Source organism: Arachis hypogaea, chromosome 13 (genome assembly GCF_003086295.3).
Source record: "Arachis hypogaea cultivar Tifrunner chromosome 13, arahy.Tifrunner.gnm2.J5K5, whole genome shotgun sequence".
Taxonomy (NCBI): Eukaryota; Viridiplantae; Streptophyta; class Magnoliopsida; order Fabales; family Fabaceae; genus Arachis; species Arachis hypogaea.
Window position 1 is genome coordinate 121,356,465 of NC_092048.1, and position 8,305 is coordinate 121,364,769.

The following is an 8,305-nucleotide window of genomic DNA, read 5'->3' on the forward strand; positions in this document are numbered from 1 at the left end:
AAATCATAAAATAATGGTTTATCACTCGAGTAACTTAAACAAATTTAGCAATCAAATCATCATCTCATATCAATATCTAATCTTAAGGGTACCACAACAAAAATAAACACAGGAAAAACAGACAAGAAAAACACAAGTATAGATAACAGTTACAGTAAATATCTCAGATAGCAATTAATAACAGTTAAGCAATTAGGCAAACCCAAACAATTCAAACTCAAGCAAAGCATACAAATGCACATGATGAATGCCTATCCTATGGCTGATGAGTCTCATTTGTCGGTTATATAGCCAACCTGACATGTTTGGTAGCTAACCCAGACATTGTGCTCTTGAAAACTGGTGAGCGGTATAGTACCATGATCCTCACCTGGTGAGCGGTAAACCACCTCGATCCTCACTATCTGCGGGTGATAAACCACCTCGATCCCCACAGACATTTTTAATTGGAAAACAACACACGTGGGCGGTAAATAACCACGATCCCCACAATAATTTCATATCAAATCTGGTGGGGATCGTAGTTCTTTATCACCCACCAGATTTGATATGAAATTATTGTGGGGATCGTGGTTATTTACCACCCATGTATGTTGTTTTTCAATTGAAAATATCTGTGGGAATCAAGGTAGTTTACCACCCGTAGATGGTGTGGATCGAGGTAGATTACCGCTCACCAGGTGAGGATCGTGGTACTGTACCATTCACTAGTTTTCAAGAGGGCAATGTCCAGGTTAGCTACCGGACATGTCGGATTGGCTATATAACCGACAGATGAGACTCATCAGCCATAGGACAGGCATTCATCATGTGCATTTGTATGTTTTGCTTGAGTTTGAATTGTTTGGGTTTGCCTGATTGCTTAACTATTATTAACTACTATCTGAGCTATTTGCTGTAACTGCTATTTATACTTGTGTTTTCCTTGTCTATTTTTGTTGTGGTACCCTTGAGATTGGATATTGATGATGAAATGATGATTTGATTGCTAAATTTGTTTAAGTTACTTGAGCTAGGGGTTATGATTGGTTTCTAATTGAGGTTTTCGGAAAGTATGAAAAATCAAACTGGATCAACAAAGACTTAATGAACCTATGCTTAGGACAGATTGGTCATTCATATAGTTTAGAAAACTGATTAAAATTTTCTTATAAGAAAAGAAAGGTTTTGGTTTTCTGGAATATTTAAATATTGGTTTTTGAAAAAGGTTTATTATCATACTAGAAGTAGTTCATTCTATGAAAAGCAAAAAAGGAAGGAAAGGCTTCATGGCCATTAAAATTAGATCTTGAGAAAGCATATGACAAGTTGGATTGGAACTTCATTCTGGACTCTTTAGAGAATGCTCGCATTCCTCCAAAGATTGTTAATCTCATTGGATGTTGCATCTCTATTTCTTCCATCAGTATGTTGTGGAATGGTTCTACTTCAGAAGCCTTAGCTTCAACTCTTCTAGAGGAATTCGACAGGAAGACCCTCTATCCCCTTATTTATTTGTTATTTGCGCTGAAAAATTGTCTTATTTAATAAACAAGCTTGTTATGAACTAACAAGAAAACACCAAACTTAAAATATGAAACTAAATTCAAACAGAAAAACTCAATTATCTGTTTATAAAATTTTCAAAAAATTTAAAAAGAGAAAATAAGGATTTAAAAAAAATTTCAACCAAAAACAATAATAGAAGACTCTTAACCAAAAAGAAAAAAATTTTCCTAATCTAAGCAACAAAATAAATCGTCAATTGTCCAAACTCGAACAATCCCCAGCAACGGCGCCAAAAACTTGGTGCACGAATTGTAAATCACACTTTTCACAACTCGTCCCTAAAGGAATAAAATCCTGGTCTAAGCGGCTAAACCAAGCTATCCCTAACCATGTGCTTGTGGCGTGTAGGTGTCAAGTGAAAACTTGAGACTGAGCAGTTAAAGTCGTGGTCCAAAGCAAAAAAAAAAAGAGTGTACTTAAGAGCTCTGGACACCTCTAATTGGGGACTCTAGCAAAGCTGAGTCACAATCTGAAAAGGTTCACCCAATTATGTGTCTGTGGCATTTATGTATCCGGTGGTAATAGTGGAAAACAAAGTGCTTAGGGTCACGGCCAAGACTCATTAAGTAGCTGTGTTCAAGAATCAACATACTGAACTAGGAGAATCAATAACACTATCTGAATTCTGAGTTTCTATAGATGCCAATCATTCTAAACTTCAATGGATAAAGTGAGATGCCAAAACTATTCAAGAAGCAAAAAGCTATAAGTCCCGCTCATATGATTGCAGCTATGTTTCATTGATAGTTTGGAATTTATAGTATATTCTCTTCTTTTTATCCTATTTTGATTTTCAGTTGCTTGGGGACAAGCAACAATTTAAGTTTGGTGTTGTGATGAGCGGATAATTTATACGCTTTTTGACATTGTTTTTGGTATGTTTTTAGTAGGATCTAGTTACTTTTAGGGATGTTTTCATTAGTTTTTATGTTAAATTCACATTTCTGGACTTTACTATGAGTTTATGTGTTTTTCTGTGATTTCAGGTATTTTCTGGCTGAAATTGAGGGACTTGAGCAGAAATCAGATTCAGAGGTTGAAGAAGGACTGCTGATGCTGTTGGATTCTGACCTCCCTGCACTCAAAGTGGATTTTCTGGAGCTACAGAACTCGAAATGGCGCGCTTCCAATTGCGTTGGAAAGTAGACATCCAGGGCTTTCCAGCAATATATAATAGTCCATACTTTGGCCAAGAATTGACGATGTAAACTGGCGTTCAACGCCAGCCTTCTACCCAAATCTGGCGTCCAGCGCCAGAAAAAGATCCAAAACCAGAGCTGAACGCCCAAACTGGCATAGAAACTGGCGTTCAACTCCACAAATGGCCTCTGCACGTGCTACACTTAAGCTCAGCCCAAACACACACCAAGTGGGCCCCGGAAGTGGATTTATGCATCAATTACTTACTCATGTAAACCCTAGTAGCTAGTTTATTATAAATAGGACCTTTTACTATTGTATTAGGTATCTTTTGATCATCTTAGGATCTTAGGACCATCTTTGAACGCATTGTTCTTAGACCATAGGGGCTGGCCATCTCGGCCATGCCTGGACCTTCACTTATGTATTTTCATACGGTAGAGTTTCTACACTCCATAGATTAAGGTGTGGAGCTCTGCTGTTCCTCAAAGATTAATGCAAGTACCACTGTTTTCTATTCAATTCTTCTTATTTCTCTTCTAAGATATCCATTCGCACCCAAGAACGTGATGAAGGTGATGATTATGTGTGACGCTCATCACCATCTCCCTTATGAACGCGTGCCTGACAAACACTTCTGTTCTACATGAATTAAGCTAGAATGAATATCTCTTAGATCTCCTAACCAGAATCTTCGTGGTGTAAGCTAGAATGATGGCGGCATTCAAGAGAATCCGGAAAGTCTAAACCTTGTCCGTGGTATTCCGAGTAGGATTCAATGATTGAATGACTGTGACGGGCTCCTAACTCGCGATTGCAGGGCGTTAGTGACAGACGCAAAAGGATAGTAAATCCTATTCCAGCATGATCGAGAACCGACAGATGAATAGCCGTGCCGTGACAGGGTGCGTGAGCACATTATTCACTGAGAGGATAAGATGAAGCCATTGCCAAGGGTGATGCCTCCAGACGATTAGCCGTGCCGTGACAGGGCATTGGATCATTTTCCCGAGAGATGACCGAAAGTAGCCATTGACAGTGGTGATGTATCACATAAAGCCAGCCATGGAAAGGAGTAAGACTGATTGGATGAAGATAGCAGGAAAGCAGAGGTCCAGAGGAACGAAAAGCATCTCCATTCGCTTATCTGAAATTCCTGCCAATGAATCTACATAAGTATCTCTATCCCTTTTATTATTTATTTTAATCTAATAAAGCATCATGTTTAAATCCGCCTGACTGAGATTTGCAAGGTGACCATAGCTTGCTTCATACCAACAATCTCCGTGGGATTCGACCCTTACTCACGTAAGGTATTACTTGGACGACCCAGTGCACTTGCTGGTTAGTTGTATCGAAGTTGTGACAATTATGAATTAAGATCAAAGCACCAAGCTTTGGAGCCATTACCAGGGATTGTTCGAGCCTGGAGATCACAATTTCGTGCACCAAGTTTTTGGCGCCGTTGCCGGGGATTGTTTGTGTATGGACAACTGACGGTTCATCTTGTTGCTCAGATTAGGTAATTTTCTTTTTATTTTATTTTCAAAAATTTTTCAAAAAAAAAAAATTTCTAAAATTTTCTCATCTGTTTTCGAAAAAAATAAAAATGTTTTCAAAAATAAATTATTCCATGGCTTCAAAATTTTTAAGAATGAATTCTAGTGTTTCATGAAATATGTTGAATCATATCTGGCTGTAAAGCTATACCCAAACTACTTTGGGATTGGTATTCAACTAATCACTCCAGCCCATGTAATTATATGTTGCAGCCTGGCTGGCTGTAAAGCCATGTCTAAATTCATTTGGACTGAGGCAGCAATTTGTTATCAAGAGCAAGTTAGTTGGAGTTAATCCACCTGCTACTGTTTCTGATCACCTGCTGAAGCTTGGCTGGCCATTGGCCATGTCTAGTGTTTTGGACTGGAGCTTTCATTGAAAGCTTGGCTGGCTAGTGAGCCATGTCTAATTCCTGGACTGAAGCTTTAGACTAACATGGCAAGATTCCTGGAATTCATATTAAAAATTTTGGAATCCTTATTTTTTCTTTTTCAAGAGTATTTTCGAAAAATATAAAATAAAAATCCAAAAAAATTAGAAAATCATAAAAATCAAAAATATTTTTTGTTTCTTGTTTGAGTCTTGAGTCATATCATAAGTTTGGTGTCAATTGCATATGCATCTTGCATTTTTCGAAAATTTCATGCATTCATGGTGTTCTTCATGATCTTCAAGTTGTTCTTGGTAAGTCTTCTTGTTTGATCTTGATGATTTTTTGTTTTGTGTCTTTTCATGTTTATCATATGCATTCTTGAATTCTTAGTGCATAAGCATTAAAGAATTCTAAGTTTGGTGTCTTACATGTTTTCTTTGCATCAAAAATTTTTCAAAAATATGTTCTTGATGTTCATCATGTTCTTCATAGTGTTCTTGGTGTTCATCTTGACATTCATAGCATTCATGCATGCATTCATTGTTTTGATCTAAAAATTTCATGCATTGCATCCTTTTAGTGTTTTTCTCTTACATCATAAAAATTCAAAAATCAAAAAAATATCTTTCCCTTTTTCTCTCCTCAAATTCGAAAATTTGGATTGACTTTTTCAAAAATTTTTAAAATCAAGTTGTTTCTTATGAGTCAAATCAAATTTTCAATTTGAAAATCTTATCTTTTTCAAAATCTTTTTCAAAAATCAAATCTTTTTCAAAATTCTTAGTTATTTTCGAAAATTCCAAAAATATTTTTCAAAAATCTTTTTCTTATTTTTATATCAAATTTTCGAAAATAACATAATCAATTAATGTTTTGATTCAAAAATTTGAAGTTTGTTACTTGCTTGTTAAGAAAGATTCAAACTTTAAGTTCTAGAATCATATCTTGCGATTTCTTATGAATCAAGTCATTAATTGAGATTTTAAAAATCAAATCTTTTTCAAAAACTAATTTCTATCATATCTTTTCAAAATATCTTCTCATCTTATCTTTTTCAAAAATATCTTTTCAAAATATCTTTTCTAACTTCCTAACTTCTTATCTCTTCAAAATTTGTTTCAACTAACTAACTAACTTTTTGTTTGTTTCTTAACTTTTTCAAAACCACCTAACTAACTCTCTCTCTCTAATTTTCGAAAATATCTCCCCCTTTTTTCAAAAATTTCTTTTTAATTAACTAATTATTTTTATTTTTATTTCAAAAAAATTTTCGAAAAATACTAACAAATTTTCAAAAACCAATTTTCAAAAATCACTAACTCCTTTTCAAAATAATTTTCGAAAATTATACCTCCCCCATCCTATTCTATTTATTCATTCATATCCTAACATCTCATCTCACATATCTTCCATTCGTACAGTTGTGTTTCTTCCTTTACATCACATTCTTTATCTCCCCCTCTTTTCTTCCACTCACACAGGGATCCCTATACGATGGTATAAAGGATCTCTATTATTATTATCATTTTCCTGTCCATTTTTCCTTGTCATATGAGCAGGAGCAAGGATAAGAACATTCTTGTGGAAGCAGATCCAGAACCTGAAAGGACTCTGAAGAGAAAATTAAGAGGAGCTAAAATACAACAATCCAGAGAAAACCTTTCAGAAATTTTTGAACAGGAAGAGGAGATGGCAGCCGAAAATAATAATAATATAAGGAAGATGCTTGGTGACTTTACTGCACCTAATTCCAATTTACATGGAAGAAGCATCTCTATTCCTGCCATTGGAGCAAACAACTTTGAGCTGAAACCTCAATTAGTTTCTCTGATGCAGCAGAACTGCAAGTTTCATGGACTTCCATCTGAAGATCCTTTTCAGTTCTTAACTAAATTCTTGCAGATATGTGATACTGTTAAGACTAATGGAATAGATCCTGAAGTCTACAGGCTCATGCTTTTCCCTTTTGCTGTAAGAGACAGAGCTAGATTATGGTTGGATTCTCAACCCAAAGACAGCCTGAACTCTTGGGATAAGCTGGTCACGGCTTTCTTAGCCAAGTACTTTCCTCCTCAAAAGTTGAGCAAGCTTAGAGCTGATGTTCAAACCTTCAGACAGAAAGAAGGTGAATCCCTCTATGAAGCTTGGGAAAGATACAAACAGTTGACCAAAAAGTGTCCTTCTGACATGCTTTCAGAATGGACCATCCTGGATATATTCTATGATGGTTTATCTGAGTTATCAAATATGTCATTGGATACTTCTGCAGGTGGATCCATTCACCTAAAGAAAACGCCTGCAGAAGCTCAAGAACTCATTGACATGGTTGCTAATAACCAGTTCATGTACACTTCTGAAAGGAATCCTGTGAGTAATGGGACGCCTATGAAGAAGGGAGTTCTTGAGGTTGATACTCTGAATGCCATATTGGCTCAGAATAAAATATTGACTCAGCAAGTCAATATGATCTCTCAGAGTCTGAATGGAATGCAAGCTGCATCCAACAGTACTCAAGAGGCATCTTCTGAAGAAGAAGCCTATGATCCTGAGAACCCTGCAATAGCAGAGGTAAATTACTTAGGTGAACCTTATGGAAACACCTATAACTCAACATGGAGAAATCATCCAAATTTCTCATGGAAGGATCAAAAGCCCCAACAAGGCTTTAATAATGGTGGAAGAAACAGGTTTAGCAATAGCAAGCCTTTTCCATCATCAACTCAGCAACAGACAGAGAACTCTGAACAAAATGCTTCTAATTTAGCAAATCTAGTCTCTGATCTATCTAAGGCCACTGTAAGTTTCATGAATGAAACAAGGTCTTCCATTAGAAATCTGGAAGCACAAGTGGGCCAGCTGAGTAAAAGGATCACTGAAATCCCTCCTAGTATTCTCCCAAGCAATACAGAAGAGAACCCAAAAGGAGAATGCAAGGCCATTGACATAAGCACCATGGCCGAACCTGTGAGGAGAGGAGAGGACGTGAATCCCAAGGAGGAAGACCTCCAGGGACGTCCAGTGATCAATAAGGAGCTTCCCTCTGGGGAACCAAAGGACTCTGAGGCTCATCTAGAGACCATAGAGATTCCATTGACCCTCCTTATGCCCTTCATGAGCTCTGATGAGTATTCCTCTTCTGAAGAGAATGAGGATGTCACTGAAGAGCAAACTGCCAAGTTTCTTGATGCAATCATGAAGCTGAATGCCAAATTGTTTGGCATTGATGCTTGGGAAGTTGAACCTCCCTTGTTCATCAATGAACTAAGTGATCTGGATCAACTGACATTGCCTCAGAAGAGACAGGATCCTGGAAAGTTCATAATACCCTGTACCATAGGCACCATGATCTTTAAGGCTCTGTGTGACCTTGGTTCAGGAATAAACCTCATGCCCCTCTTTGTAATAGAGAAACTGGGAATCTATGGGGTGCAAGCTGCTAAAATCTCACTAGAGATGGCAGACAGCTCAAGAAGACAGGCTTATGGACAAGTAGAAGATGTATTAGTAAAGGTTGAGGGCCTTTACATACCTACTGATTTCATAGTCCTGGATACTGGAAAGGAAGAGGATGAATCCATCATCCTAGGAAGACCTTTCATGGCCACAGCAAGAGCTGTGATTGATGTTGACAGAGGTGAAATAGTCCTTCAATGGAATGAGAACTCCCTTGTATTCAAAACTCAA

General features: G+C 37.0%; 1 non-coding gene across 1 annotated transcript; it reads right to left on the reverse strand.

Annotated features, from left to right (window-relative positions):
* Positions 1 to 6,706: 6,706 nt before the first annotated feature.
* On the reverse strand, positions 6,707 to 6,814 carry LOC112738867 (small nucleolar RNA R71). The gene has a single exon (XR_003169820.1). It is a non-coding gene; the product is annotated as a small nucleolar RNA R71 (small nucleolar RNA).
* Positions 6,815 to 8,305: the final 1,491 nt, after the last annotated feature.